We start from the raw sequence: 14,719 nt of genomic DNA on the forward strand, positions 1-14,719 counted from the left end.
ACCAGGCTGGCCTCAAACTCACTAAGGTGTCTCTTTCTCTCAACACCTATGCCTGATTCTTCAGCATTTAGGAGGCAGACCAGCCTGGTCTATAGGGTGGGTTCCAGGACAGCCAGGGCTGTTACACAGAGAAACCCTGTCTCAAAATCAAACAAACAAAAAAATCTTTTCTTGAGCAGGGTGTTGTGGTTCATGTTTGCAATCCAGCCCTGGGAAATTGGAGCCAGCCTGGCCTATACAGTGAGTTCCAGGCTAGCCTAGGTAACAGACTGAGACCTTGGGCTGGTTGGGTTTCGTCAGTGGTGCCATCTCTGGGCAGGTGGACCTAGGAGGTATAAGAAAGGTAGCTTGGGGTAAGCCTAAAAGCAAGTCAGTAAGCAGCTTTCCTCCAGGACTCCTGGCCTTGAACTCTTGGTCCTATGGCTTCCAACCAGCACAAGGCCCCTGCTTGTATTCCTGCCCTGACTTCCCTCAAATAATGGGGTGATGTGAACCACATAAACCCCCAAGTCATGGTGTCTGTACAGCAAGAGAAGCAAAGCAGGACAGACCCTGTCACAACACAAATCAACCTTCTCTCAAAAGTCACCTCTGCTTCATTAAAAGAAGTAAGAACTATAGAAAGCTCTTGTGCGCTGATGGCATTCTTTAGAAACACTGTCAGGAGGAATTGGCATGGACAGATGTAGGCATGTAATTCCAATACTCTAGAGATAGGGGCAACAGGACCAAGAGTTCAAGGCCAGCCCCCACCACTCAACTGTACAGCATGTCTGAGGGGAGCCTGGGATACCCAAGACCACCTCCCCCAAAATGACTCAGCATCAGGTACTGCTTGTTTTAAACTCATCTAATCACATAAAAACTAAAATCAGAACCCCAGCAATAATCTCACCATATCCTTTACTTCTTTGACAGTCCAACTGCCCAAGGTAGGGGTATGCGTGGTAGCACACACCTGTATTCCCAGCAGTCCAGAAGCTGAAGCAGGAGAATCGAGAATTCATGATCAGCCTGAATCAAGACCCTGTCTCAAAATAAATAAATGTGGTTTGTGAACACTATTCAAGTTTTCTTCCCAAATTACCTGTTTAATACTACAGACTACTATGTTTTCAATTTTTCAAAAAAACTTCATTACATTTATTATTTTGCATAATAAATGTGTACGCCTCCAGAGGTCAGAGGACAACTCAAGGCAGTCAATTTGTCCTTTTATCAGTGGGTTTCAGGAACTGAACTAAAGTCATCAGGTTTGGTGACAAGTACCTTCACCCACTGAGCCATCTCACTGGCCCATGTTTTCAAATTTCAACATTAGGAAACAGCTTTGAATTTTCTTTTTTAACTATGAACACTAAATCTGCCAATACCAGTCATAATTTAGGGAGTAATAGTGACTGGGTGTAGATTATATCAGCATATTTTCCATGTTAAAATACCGTTATGAAATACCAAAGAGATCAACTGGAAATCATTTTTCCTCTGAATACAAATCATAAAATTATTCCTTGAAATGAGGAATAGTTACCCTATCAGAGACTGTCCTCTTGAGGGTCCCATTAGCTACTGGTGACTACAGGCAGGGAAGCTTGTGCCCTCATTAGGGTCTCTCCTCTTTCTTTTTCTTGGGGGAGGGGGATTTTCGAGACAGGGTTTCTCTGTGTAAATTTTGGTGCCCATCCTGGATCTCACAGAGATCCGCCTGGCTCTGCCTCCTGAGTGCTGGGATTACAGGCGGGCGCCACCACCGCCTGGCCTGTCTCTTCTCTTTCAATGCCTGTGCTTAAATCTGTGTTAGAACCTTTTCTTCAGAAACTCCAATTCTGCTTCTTTCAAAACAATATGCCTCTTAGAAAACAAAAGGTTTTAATCCCAGCACTTGGAAGCAGAGACATGTGAATCTCTGTGAGTTCGAGGCCAGCCTGGTCTACGTATCGAGATCCAGGACAGGCTCCAAAGCTATAGAGAGAAACTCTGTCATGAAAAAACTGAAAACAAAAACAAAACAAAAAAAAAGGAAATAAAGAAAAGAAAAGGTCACAATACAGTCTTATTCATGATATCCTAGAAGAAATTAGTAACTATAAAAAGAGTTAATAGATACTGGTCATTTCCCATGGTCCAGGCACAGTAATAAATGATGCATGAACCACACATGTAAAGGTACTAATACCAAGAAAGGCTAGTGCAGAGATAAGGAAACTGAGGCAAAGAGGCTCAAAGAAAGATGTGTTCAAGGTATTCCAAAGCCTAGAACTCTTTATCACTGTGCTTCTATTACTAATGTTAAAATACTACAATTCGCCGGGCGGCGGTGGCACACACCTGTAATCCCAGCACTCGGGAGGCACAGCCAGGCGGATCTTTGTGAGTTCGAGGCCAGCCTGGTCTCCAAAGCGAGATCCAGGAAAGGCACAAAGATACACAGACAACAAACCCTGTCTCGAAAAACCAAAAAAATAAAATAAAATAAAATAAAAATAAAAAACTACAATTCACTCTTTGTATGGCAGTACCCACCTATAACCCAATACTCAGGATGCTGAGGCAGGGGGAGCTCCACACATTCCAGGCCAGACTCAAAAAATATGAAATCAAAAGCAAATGTTTCACTGATCTCAATGACCTAACACATATATATGATACACAAACAGAAACAAGAAAGTGGAACCTATGGCTCTGCTGCATTTCTGTACCTGCTCAGAATAAACCTTCATCACACAGTTTATCCTTGCCAGCCATCTAAAGAACAGTTAGAAATGTAAGGGCAACAGAACACGAACCTTAATTGGGGTACAGCAGCTAGTTATTCCCCCTTTCCATCCTAAACCAAAAAGAAAGCGCCGTTGTTGGCCACCCCAATTCAACCAGTGTGCTTTTCCTCTTTGGTCACCACAGAAGTCCTAATCGCGGCTTGCACCTACAAATCTACAGTTGCTCGCTCCAACAGAACAGCCCTGGTTGCCTGGAGGACCAACATCCGTGTGAGGACCATTTCCTCCAGATCGCCCCTGTGTTCTTTCCTGTCTTCACGATGCTTATTCTCGCCTCTGGTGGATCATTTGATAGGATCTGGCCAAACTACCAGGGACTAACATCAAAGTCCTTCTTATTTGCCACAAACGCCGTTTCATGCCACCAAAAGCCCCTCACCTCCCACCCCACCCCCGCGTCCACTTTTCACCGCGATTTTGCATCCTGGGGGCAAACCCACCTGGGACGCTCAGCAAGGCTCACGGGCTTGCCAGCTCGGCGCCCACCGTGGGCATTCAAGAAACCCTCCGGCGTGAACGGGCGGAAAGCAGCGTGGGCGGAGGCGGGAAGAGGGGACACGAAGGAATGCCACACAGCCGGACCACGGCAGCAGCGCCGGGACCCGGAGGGTGGGACCCGGGCCGAGCCACCACGTCCGAGGCACTTCCACAGACAGGCGCTGGCCCCGCGGGCCAGCGCAGCGCGCTCCCGCACCTCGGCCGACCCGCCTTCGAACCCCAGGACCGCCCGGGACCGGCGCCGACTCACCTGACGCTCCCGCAGCTCCGCGCTCTCCGCCCGGCGCGAGCCCGACCGCACCGCGGGGAGGACGCGAGATCAGCTGACTCACGGGGGCGGGGCCTCCAGGCAGGGGCGGAGCCGCGGGAGGGCCGGCTGCGGAGGAGGCCCCCGCGGAGTGGGTGGAGCCAAGCTGGAGCCGGGTGACGGCGTCCGGCAGGGATCAAGATTGCTGGGGACGCATCCGCGACCGCGGGCAAGCGTCTTAGCGAGGGCGGAACCAATTGTGCCAGGACGCACTTTAGCCGCCACCGAAGACTTAGGGAACGGACCTAGCTGCCTAGGCGTTTCCAGGGTAACGGTAGGCCACGCTTGAGGATGGAGGCTACTGCAAGTTAACGCCTCAAACTGTGAGAGATACAAGAAAGAAAAAAAAAAAAAGAAGTGCAAAATCTTACCTCGTAGAGCATGATTGCACACGTTCGTGAGCCCGGCACTTGTGAGGCAGCAGGATCAGGAATTCGAGACCAGCCACCTAGCCAGACTGAGCTGGGCGAGACCCCGTCTCAAGAAAAATAACAAAAGTGAAATCACGAACTATCTTCAAGCTTCCATTGCGGGCTGTTCCCTAACGAAGGTCGCTCCTTTCCCCTCGAATGACGTCACGTCTTCACGAGTGTGCGTTTGCCGCGTGTCCACCCCAAAGGGTAGAGCGAGGAGCGAGGCAGGAAGAAACGATAAAAATTCAGTAAGAGACTAGGGCATGTGAGAGTGGGGTTACCCCGGGCGGGGGCAGGAGATCATGTGAACCCTAGTGTACAAACGTGACTGTTTTGGGCTCGGCAATAAAGTTTGGCCACGTGGATGCCTCAGTTGAAGCTGCGTGGCCATCCTGAGAGGACTGCAGATATTCTAAAGAGAGACCCTTGTGCCTCCCCTTTTGATTATTGGACTAATAGGATAACAGGACCTGAAGAATTAGAATTTCCTCAACAGTCCCTTGCTGGGGAAAGAAAAGATGGGGTTCGCGGTGCAAATGAGAGGGGGAGCTTGTTTCCTGTTATGTCCAGATTGAAGGGACCCCCCACCCCAAGAGATCACCACAGAGACTGAATCCCGCAGGTAAAAGCAAAGAGCCTTTATTTCAAGTTCGGAGCTTGGTTCCTCTGTCTGTCTGACCCAGCAGTGAGAGCAGACATCCCTGAACTCAGGTGGGGTAGAGTTTTTAATCATAGCAGAGGTTGGGGTGAGGGGAGTTCCAGGGTCCAGGACCCTGATTGGCTGACAGTTGTCTAAGGTATCTGTAAAACAAAAATAGGTGTGCACCAGACTCAAGGATATCTGGCCACCCTATCTAATGGTTGGAATGTTTAGGATGTCAGGTACTTCCTCACCCCTAAGTAGATCCCTGGGTGGTATCAGCTTAAGGCTTTTCCTGGATCTGGGTGTCACCTGCCAGTAAGCCTGTCACAGAAGCTATGTCTAGGCCCCTAAGCCTGTCATGGCTGCTGTGTGGTCAAGCTATTTGGGGGCCCTTTACATTTCCCAGTTCTGATAACTTGTCACTTTGCAGAACAGACCAAGAGCTGAGGTATGTTCACGCCTTGAGCCTATCTCTTCCTTTTATTTAAACCCCATGGGGGGTGTTACTGGGCTGACCCCTTTGTTCTTCTTCCTAATGTAGTCATGTTGAATACATTTATTTTACTGTTGTCTTTTTAGTTGGCTTATTTAGAGGACAGGCAGCTTAGGCCAGAGATAGGATCTTGTTAGGGTGGCCAGAGCCCAGGCTCCGTTAACTGCAGGATACCTTTGGTTTGCAGTGACCGTTCTCAAGGATGCATGATTTTCTGCTTCGGCACTGAAGTGGATAACACACTGGAGAGGCCGCTGAGTTGGAGGAACCAGTTAGGGCATTGTATACAGGACCTTTAGATTCCGAGTATCTATCTATCTATCTATCTATCTATCTATCTATCTATCTATATCTATCCATCCATCCATCCATCCATCCATCCATCCATCTTTCTATAATGGAGTAAATGTAAGTTTGTAAGTCCAGCGGTGCACATTGTCTAGCAGCAGAGTTTCACGCTTGTTGTGTTCCAAGAGTCGCTGTTTTGGAAAATGTTAGGGAGGACTTTGAGGGTGCAGCCAGAGTCCTGAAACTACAACAAAATCTTCATCTACATTTCTGAGGAAAGTGAGACTCTCAGAGGTGAATTTCCATCACACCCCACATCCCCAGCTGCTATCGAAATATCTACCTGCAACCAAAGCCTTCCTTTTCCTCTCCTGGAAAGAGATGTTGTGTCTTCTCACACTAACCCTTGCCCCAATGTTAAGGAACCCTTCGAATCGCCCATTTTTTAATCCCCCTCTTCCATCTATCAATTTGTTTTGTTTTGTTGTTGTTTGTTTTTTCTGTTTTGTTTCTCGAGACAAGGTTTCTTTGTGTTGCTCTGGTTGTCGTGGAACCCAGAGTTTTGTGGACAAAGCTGGCCTCCAACTCAGAGATCTACCTGCCTCCCTTCCAAGTGATGGAATTAAAGGTGTGCACCACCGCCACCACCTGGCAAAATACTCCAATTGTTAAGGAAACATGAAGAGGTTGGTATGAGAGAAGAGGCAGGGGGAGACTGCTGTGGAGACTGTTCTGGGGCACTCTCCAAGGACTCTCCTTGCCTTTCCTTTAAGACTGCGTCCAGACATCATATTGTTCCTGTTTGATGCCACCTCTACCTCCACTTCTTAATCTCATGGTCTTTGTCATCACAATCTGTAATGTCTGCTTGTTCCAGTCTGCTGAAGGCAGAAGTCACTGCCTACAGTCCCACAACAGAACCGTTCTGTGCAACCCTGTAAAAGAAAGAGGATAGGAACCGGTCATGGAGGCACACGCTTTGAATCCCAGCACTCGGGAGGCAGAGGCAGGGTCAAGGCCAGCCTGATTCAAAGAGCAAATTCCAGGACAGCCAGGGCTACACAGAAACCTGAGAGGGGTGGGGAGCACTCCAAGATTAAGAGCATTGGCAGCTCACACCTGTCTGTAACTTCAGTTCCAGGGCATCTGACACCCTTACCCAGACATACATGAAGGCAAAACACCAATGCAAATAAAACAAAACAAAACAAAAACAGAGGATGATTCATATATACCGATCTGCAAGTTAGATTGAAGGGGGAGACAGATGCTTGTGTTATTCTACCAGTCAAATATCACCTATGTGGCCTTTCAGGAGATAGATAGGTAGAGTGGTAAATTAATAAGAATGACATGTGTCCTTATAAAGTGTCTGTCTTAGCTCTGAAAGAATAAGAATGGCCCCCAAGCCAACACAGGCTATTGGCATTGCTCTTGGTCGCCCACCCACTGTAACTAGAAGGTAAGACCCTGTGGCTGACGACACTGCACACTGTCATCGAGAGACATGAAGAAATCAGTATGGGATTCATCAGGAGACTTCTTTCCTCGTGGCTAGTTCTCACAGTATCAGAGGACACTATTTTCATTTAATTTATGTTCAGGCCACTTCAGAAGGAACGGTATCGATGGTCTTACTCATCACTGGACTGTGTATGAGACAATCCAGACCTCCCAGATAAGACATGCCCCTGGTGTCATAGTGGCATGACTGTTTAGGGTATAACCAACTTCTTTCTGAGTTGAGGCCTGCTCCAAAGGAGGGAATTCATTGCTTATACTCTAAAGCCTATGGCTTCAGAGGTCATAATTTCCTAATTGACCTAAAAATCTACTACTGTTGTTTTTTTTCTGATTGCTAAAGTTGTGAAACAGTCTTCAAAATATTCGTGTTAATACTATATAAATATAGTGCTTCTCACAACCTTGGCCAGAGAACTTTTTATGCAATAGAGAGCAGTGGGCAGGAGAGATGGCTCAGCAGTTAAGAGCACTGACTGCTCTTCAGGAGGACCCAGGTTCAATTCCCAGCACCCACATGACAGCTCACAACTGTCTGTAACTACACTTCCAGGGGACCCAACACCCATTGCAAAACATGGATGCACATAAAATTTAAAAAATAAGTAATTATTAAAAAGAAAGCAGTTACTATAGAGACTTATAAATTGTCCAAGTGCTGGGACTGACTACTGGGTGCTGAGCCATAACTGGGATGTCCGTATCACCATCTGCCCCACAAAGTTCAGAAGAGACAGAGCAAACCTAAGAGCCTGAGAATGGAGAGGAGTGCTGTGAAAGACTGTCCTCTTAGACATGACTGCATGAAGTTTGCAGGGGTGTTGAGGGGGCCAAGGGGACTTGGAGAGAAGTGAGAGGTGAATATGATCAAAATACACCGAATACATATAATAGATAAACTATTATAAAAAAAAGAATTGTGGGGCCAGAGAGATGCTCAGGAGTAAAGAATGTTTACTGCTTTTGCACAAGGCCCAAGTTCAGTTACAAGAACCCATGTGGAACAGCTCACAGGCCTTTTTTGACCTTCACAGGTACCCTCACACACATGCCATACATACGCAGAGGTACACATACACATAAATAAAAATAAACCTTAAAAAGAATGGCTACCCTTGGGAACAGGAGTGGGGGAAAAATTAACTTTCTCATTCTTAGACTTTGTCGTGTGTGTGTGTGTGTGTGTGTGTGTGTGTGTGTGTGTGTGTGTGTGTGTGTGTGGTTTGTTGGTTTTTCAAGACAGGGTTTCTCTGCGTAGCTTTGTGCCTTTCCTGGAACTCACTCTGTAGACCAGGCTGGCCTCGAACTCACAAAGATCCGCCTGGCTCTGCCTCCCAAGTGCTGGGATTAAAGGCGTGCGCCACCACCGCCCAGCTTAGTCATGTGTTTTTTAAAAATCTTTCTTTTGAGGATCTGTTTGTTAGTTTGGATTTGGTTTTCTGAGACAGGGTCTCGTGTGGCTCAGGGTGGCCTCAAACTTGTGGTGTGGCCAAGATTGGTCTTGAACTCCTGATCCTCTGGCTCCAGAGTGCTGTGATGATAGGTGTGCTTCACCTACCCTGCTCCAAAGCTTGTGAATGTAAAAAGAGCTGGAGACACGGTGCTTGTCTATCGTGCACAGGACTCTGGTTTGGATCTCCAGCTGCTGTGTTCTGAAGAAGCCTAACCATATTTTTAAAAGACAAGGAACAGTGTGAAGAGGGGGGCCACAGGGAGGATCCCTGAGGTACCAGAAATGGAGTGGAGCCTTCTGAGACCTTCCATGCCAACCCAGTCACCAGCTGCATGCAACGGAGGAGCACCAGCCAATGGCAAGTGATTCAGAAAAACAGCCTGGTCAAGCCATGTCTGAGTCCCTGACCTGATTCCACAGACAGACCTGGCCTCTCTAAGTTAGTGCATGTGGGATGTTTGGTTATGTAGCAATAATTTAAACGAAGGCAGAGTGGTGGCTAATAAATAAATGTCAAATGGGGTACTGACTAGGACTTCAGAAGTGGGCAGCAGCTGTAGTCACATGCTGGAGCCTGATGTCAGCTTCAGCTTTGTGACCTTGACATGAGTCATTTTAACCTCTGGGTACCTTGACTTCCTCATCCGTAAAACAGGAATGGTAACAGGCCTAGCTGTGTGTGCTATTGCAGACAGTCCACAAGTACAATTTATTTAGAAATTATATTAGAGAGAATCTCACTAAATGGGATAAAGCAAAGCTGTGGCAGAGTCCTGGAAGGTGATGCCTTGTCCCACGATGCTCCGGCCGCCTGAGTCAGTCCGCATCATTGAGCCCATGAGGAAGAGAAGAGAACCAGCATCTGTGCTCCTCAGGTCTTAAGCTAGCCCCGAGGCCACACCCTAGGGGATGGTACCTCAAGATCATAGGTGGATCAGGTACCACTACAGTGTGTGGTGGGGTGTAGGTAGAGTTTTCCTGCCTGGCCCACAGTCAGGACAAATCTCTCTTATCCGCCAGTCCCACAGTCGCTCAGACCCAACCAAGTAAACACACAGAGACTTACATTGTTTACAAACTGTATGGCCATGGCAGGCTTCTTGCTATCTACTTCTTATATCTTAGATTAACCCATTTCTGTTAGTCTATAAATTGCCACGTGGCTTGTGGCTTACCAGTACCTTACATCTCGCTTGTTATGGCAGTGGCTGGCAGTGTCTCTCCCCCAGCCTTTACTTCCCAGAATTCTCCTCCTCCTTGTCCCACCTACCCTATCCTTCCTGCCTGGCTACTGGCCAATCAGCGCTTTATTTTAACCAATCAGAGCAACGCACTTGACATACTTGAACATCCCACAGCAGTGGGGATGAATAAACACCTGGATACATGTCTGAAATCCCAGCACTCACGAGGCAGAGGAAGGAGATCAGGACAGTCACACACATCACAATCACAGTGGAGGCTAGCTTAGATCACATGATGAGACCCTGTCACAAGAAGGGAAGGAAGAGAGAGGAGGCAAGGATAAAAGGAGAGAAGAGGGCGGGGAGACAGGTTGTTGATAAGGCCAGGACTAAGTTCTTTATCTACCCAAACTTGGGACTTGAATGGGGTGGGCCACTTGGAGTGAAGGCAGATGTGGTGATTTGAATGCAATTGGTGCCATAATCTCATGGGGAGTAGCACTACTAGGAGGTGTGGCATTGTTGGAGTGGGTGTGGTCTTATTGGAGGAAGTGTGTCACTGTGGGGGCAGGCTTTGAGGTTTCCTGTGCTCAGGATACCACTCAGTGACTCAGTCAACTTCCTGTTGCCTGCAAGATGTAGGACTCTCAGCTACTTCTCCAGTACCACATCTGCCTGCAAACTGCCATGCTTCCCGCCATGATGATAATGGACTGAACCTCTGATACTGTAAGCCAGCCCCAATGAGATGTTTTCCTTTATAAGAGTTGCCGTGGTCACGATGTCTCTTCACCGCAATAGACACCCTAACTAAGACAGCAGAGGACTTGAGGAAACACAGAAGGCCCCTGAAGGGGAGGAAAGGGAGATATTTCCTTGGAGAAGTTTTGTTTTGAAGTATATATAGTCTCTAATGGAGCAGTAGTAATGGAGAGGGTATGAGGTGAAAATGTAGAACAGGTTTTCAGGGTTGGAAGGATAGCTCAGTGGCAGAGAGCCTGCCTAGCAAGTGTGATGCTCCAGAGCCGAGAGAGAGAGAGAGAGAGAGAGAGAGAGAGAGAGAGAGAGAGAGAGAGAGAGGTGGGGTGGGGCAGATAGACAGACAGACAGACAGAGACAGAACACCCCAAACCCAATACTAAAAAACAAAAACAGGTAGCATGGTAGTAAACCAAGATCTACTAGTGAGAATTTGACCTCAAAAGGAAAAAGAAAGGGTAATTGAATCACTGTGCTTGTGTATGTGTATGTGTGTGTGAGTTTGTATGTGTGTGTGTTTGTTCTTAGAGACTCACTATTTTGTCAGTGCACAGTTTGGACTAACTTTGCTCATGTAAGCTCTTTATCAAAATATGTATTGCAGTAATTTACAGGATGAGACATCATCGGACACAGCCATAGCCCTAGCATTTGGGATTGCCACAAGTTCAAGATCATCCTATCTATACAGGCCAACCAGTGCTAAGGAGTGAGACCCTGTCTCAAAATAGTGGTGGGAAGTGGGGATACAGAGTATCATTCTTTAGCCCAGGCTAGCCTCAGACTCACAGCAGTCTTCCTAACTGAGCATCCAGACTGCTGGGATAATAGATGTGAGCTTAATTTAGGGGAAAAAAAAAGATGTATTATTCTTACATATGTGTGACAGTGGGACTTTATGTGTAGCATGTATGTGTGCAGGTGTCCATGAAGGCCAGAGACTGTCAGGTGCCTGGAACTGGACTTACAGGCAGTTGTGAGCCGCCTGGTGTGGGTTCTGAGACTCAAGATAAGGTCCTTTAAAGACTAGCACGGTAACGTGTGCCTGGCTGACCACTTAATAACCTTGTTTCTTGGGATCCAGCTACAGTCCTCAGAAAACACGCGGATTGGCCTTTTCCTGCAGTCACCCTGGCTGCCCGACCCTAGGTCACATCCTCTCGGCGTGCTGGGAAGAATCAAGAGTTTCTCCACATTTCTGTGTTGAAAAGTCATCGAAGACAGGACCTGTCGAGCTGCCCTGAGGCATCTATGAGTGTGGCGAGAGGAACCCCACCGCAGCATTTGGGAGAGAGTGATTTGGGACTAGTTATTTACATGTGTTTTTTTTTTTGTTTTGTTTGTTTGTTTGTTTGTTTTTTTGTTTTTTGCTGGAGCTGAGGATTGAACCCAGGGCCTTGCGCTTGCTAGGCAAGCGCTCTACCACTGAGCTAAATCCCCAACCCCTATTTACATGTTTTTTTAAATATTTACTTTTTGGGGCTGGAGAGATGGCTCAGAGGTTAAGAGCACTGACTGCTCTTCCAGAGGTCCTGAGTTCAATTCCCAGCAACCACATGGTGGCTCCCAACCATCCGTAATGAGATCTGGCGCCCTCTCCTGTATATATAATAAATAAATAAATCTTTTAAAAATTTTACTTTTGTTTTATGTGTATAAGTGCTTTGTCTACCTGAATGTATGTGTATTACATGTATACCTGGTGCCCAAAGAGGCCACAAGAGGAGGGCATTGGGTCCCTTGGAGCCGGAGTTACAGATGGTTGTGAGCCACCATATGGGTCCTGGAAACCAAACCTGGGTCCTCTGCAAAAGCAGCAAGTGGTAAGCCATCTCTCTCAGCCCCTTGTGGGCTTATTTTAATAATATTATAATACACATTCTATTACTAAAATACAGATGGAGCTGAGTGACTTGTTAAATCAATCCAACTTTTCTAAGAGGCAGAAGAACACAAAGCCACGTCTCCCAGTTCCCTATCCTACTATGGTTTTCTCCCTACTTCAGCCCTCAAGATTTTCACAGCACTTAGAACTAACATTAAGAAAAGGTGGGTTGGTGCTGGGGAGAGAGTTCAGCTGGTAAAGTGCTTTCCACATGAGGACCTGAATGTGGATACCTCCAACGCGAAAAGGCTCAACACAGCAGCTGTGCGCCTGAAATCCCAGCTCTGGGGAGGTGGAGACAGGAGGATGCCTGAGGCTTGGTGGCTAGCTGGTCTAACTAAACTGGCCAGCCCAGGGTCAGTGAGAAACAATAAGGAGGACAAGTGAGAGAAACACCCATTGACCACTGCCCTTCCCACGCATGTGCATGGGCACCCTCCCAATGTGTATGAACACCTATGAACATGCAGACACAAAACCAAGAACGAGATAGGGCTGTGTCTCAGAGAAGGGTCAGAACAAATAACAAACAGCTCTGGATTTCATTCTATCTTTTTTGTATCTATATTTGTGATATGCATTCATGCTCATATGTAAAGACTATTATTTAATCTTCCCGTCATTTATTATGTACTGAAAAGTATCTAAGAGTAGTGCACCCCCTGAAAGAACACAGTGACCAGCTGGTTATAAAAACAGTGACTGGACATCCTGCAAGTGATCCAGGAGCTTGGCCTTGGGGAGATCAGTGTGGGGGAGGGGACGGGAGGGCAAAGCAAGGAAAGGTTCAAAACAGATATAAACCCTCATCCAGGATTTAAAAGGTACAGAGATAGCTGGGCATGGTGGCTCACACCTGTAATCCCAGCACTCCTGGAGGCTGATGCAGGAAGACTGCTGAGATTATTTTTTTAAGGCTAGCCTGGCCTACATAGTAAGTTCCAGGGCAACCTGGGCTACCAAGTGAGACCCTGTCTCCAAAAGACTAAACTAAATAAATAAAATAAGTAACATAGACCTTTTAGGCTTTCACTGTAGGGCCGTGTCTATGTATCTTATTCTCTGTCCTCTTGACCCACTGTACTTGAGTCTACCTGTGTGCCGCACATTTTACTCTTACTGAATCAGGCTGCATTCTTTTTTAATAAAGAAGAATGGTTATGGACTATTTGATGTGGAGGGGGAGCTCAGGTTGGAGAGGTGGCTCAGCGGTTAAGAGCACTCACAGAAGACCCACACTGGGTGGCTTACACCCACCTGTAACTCCAGTTCCAGCTGTCTTCTGACTCTGTGGGAACCTGCACTCACCGGCGAACACACATACACCCCCAACACACATATATGCATAGTTTTAAAAGAAATCCTAAAAACTAAAAACCATCAATAATAATAAAAAAAAAAATCTTGTATTAAGTAGATGCTAAGACTCCAAGTGGCCGAGACCCTAGACAAGGGGCACCCACCTCTCATTGACAATAGGGAGCACTGCCCCATGGATGAAACTTGACGCAGGAAGATGCTAAGATGAGACGCAAAGACCCGCCCATGCCTCGTGGTAAAGTGGGGACTGACTTCAGAAGAAGCAAGCACTCACCTCAAGCCAAAGACTCATCAGTGGACCCAGGGACTAACTGCTGGAAGTAGGGAAGCAGAGGCTAATGCCATTTTAGAAGAGTACATGCTGTTTGAGAACACTTGAGTCATAAACTCAAAAGGCCTGTATTACAACATATACATGATTAAAAATTAGAGATAGCATCTTTTAATCACATTTAAATATTCGTGCTTAAATAAAATGCCCTATGTCTGAATATTTCTCTCCAATCTACACTACTTCTTTTTCTTATTCTTTTCCTCTCTTAGGCTTGTTTATTTTTTTCCTGACAAAATCCACAGTATATCCTAGCATTCTGAAGTTATGAAGATTACACATGTGATCTTTCAGAAATATTTTTAAAGCATTGAGCTCTAAGCTACGAATAAAAGAAAATCACATCTCAAAGATTTATTGGCAAGTGGATTTATTGGAAACTTAGAAAGTGTTTTCCCTTGGAACAGTGAGATAAATAATGGTTCACTCCCAGACTAACTTACAATGTTTTCTGATTTATGATGCCTTTCTAAGGTGACAGCAGTGTTTTTGCGGTATTTTGTAGCTAAACAGTCATTTTTCATGAATCATAGTACTTAAAGTGGGGTTGAAGCGACGAGATGAGGAGGCTTCGAAGCTGTGACGTCCAGGAAGGAAGTCTGGAGGACAGAAGCGGTGCCCGTGTAGCCTGAGGCCAAAGAGAAAGTGTGCCTCCTACAGCGCGGCCCAAAACATCTCCTCGGGGCCGGTGGGATGGTTCAGCCAACAAAGGTGCTTGCCGCACAGACCTGACAGCCTGAGTTCAATCCCCGAAACCCACACAGAAGCGGAAGAGGGGCACGGGCCCCACACCAGTGTCCCCTGACCTCCGCGTGTTACATTTTCTCCACAATAAAGTTTTAGTATG

At 46.7% G+C, this 14,719-nt stretch overlaps 1 protein-coding gene across 7 annotated transcripts in view; it reads right to left on the reverse strand.

The window, feature by feature from the left end:
* Positions 1-4,025, reverse strand: part of Als2 (alsin Rho guanine nucleotide exchange factor ALS2) — a 69,464-nt gene extending 65,439 nt beyond the window's left edge. Inside the window, exons 1-2 of one of the 7 annotated variants that reach the window (XM_036172974.1) lie at positions 3,526-3,613; positions 959-1,027 (exon numbers count right to left, since the gene is read on the reverse strand). The gene's annotated coding sequence lies outside the window, so the exon portion shown is untranslated. The other 6 variants (XM_036172975.1, XM_036172977.1, XM_036172978.1 and 3 more) reach the window with 6 other exon arrangements.
* Positions 4,026-14,719: the final 10,694 nt, after the last annotated feature.

This window comes from Onychomys torridus, chromosome 23 (genome assembly GCF_903995425.1).
Source record: "Onychomys torridus chromosome 23, mOncTor1.1, whole genome shotgun sequence".
Lineage (NCBI taxonomy): Eukaryota > Metazoa > Chordata > Mammalia > Rodentia > Cricetidae > Onychomys > Onychomys torridus.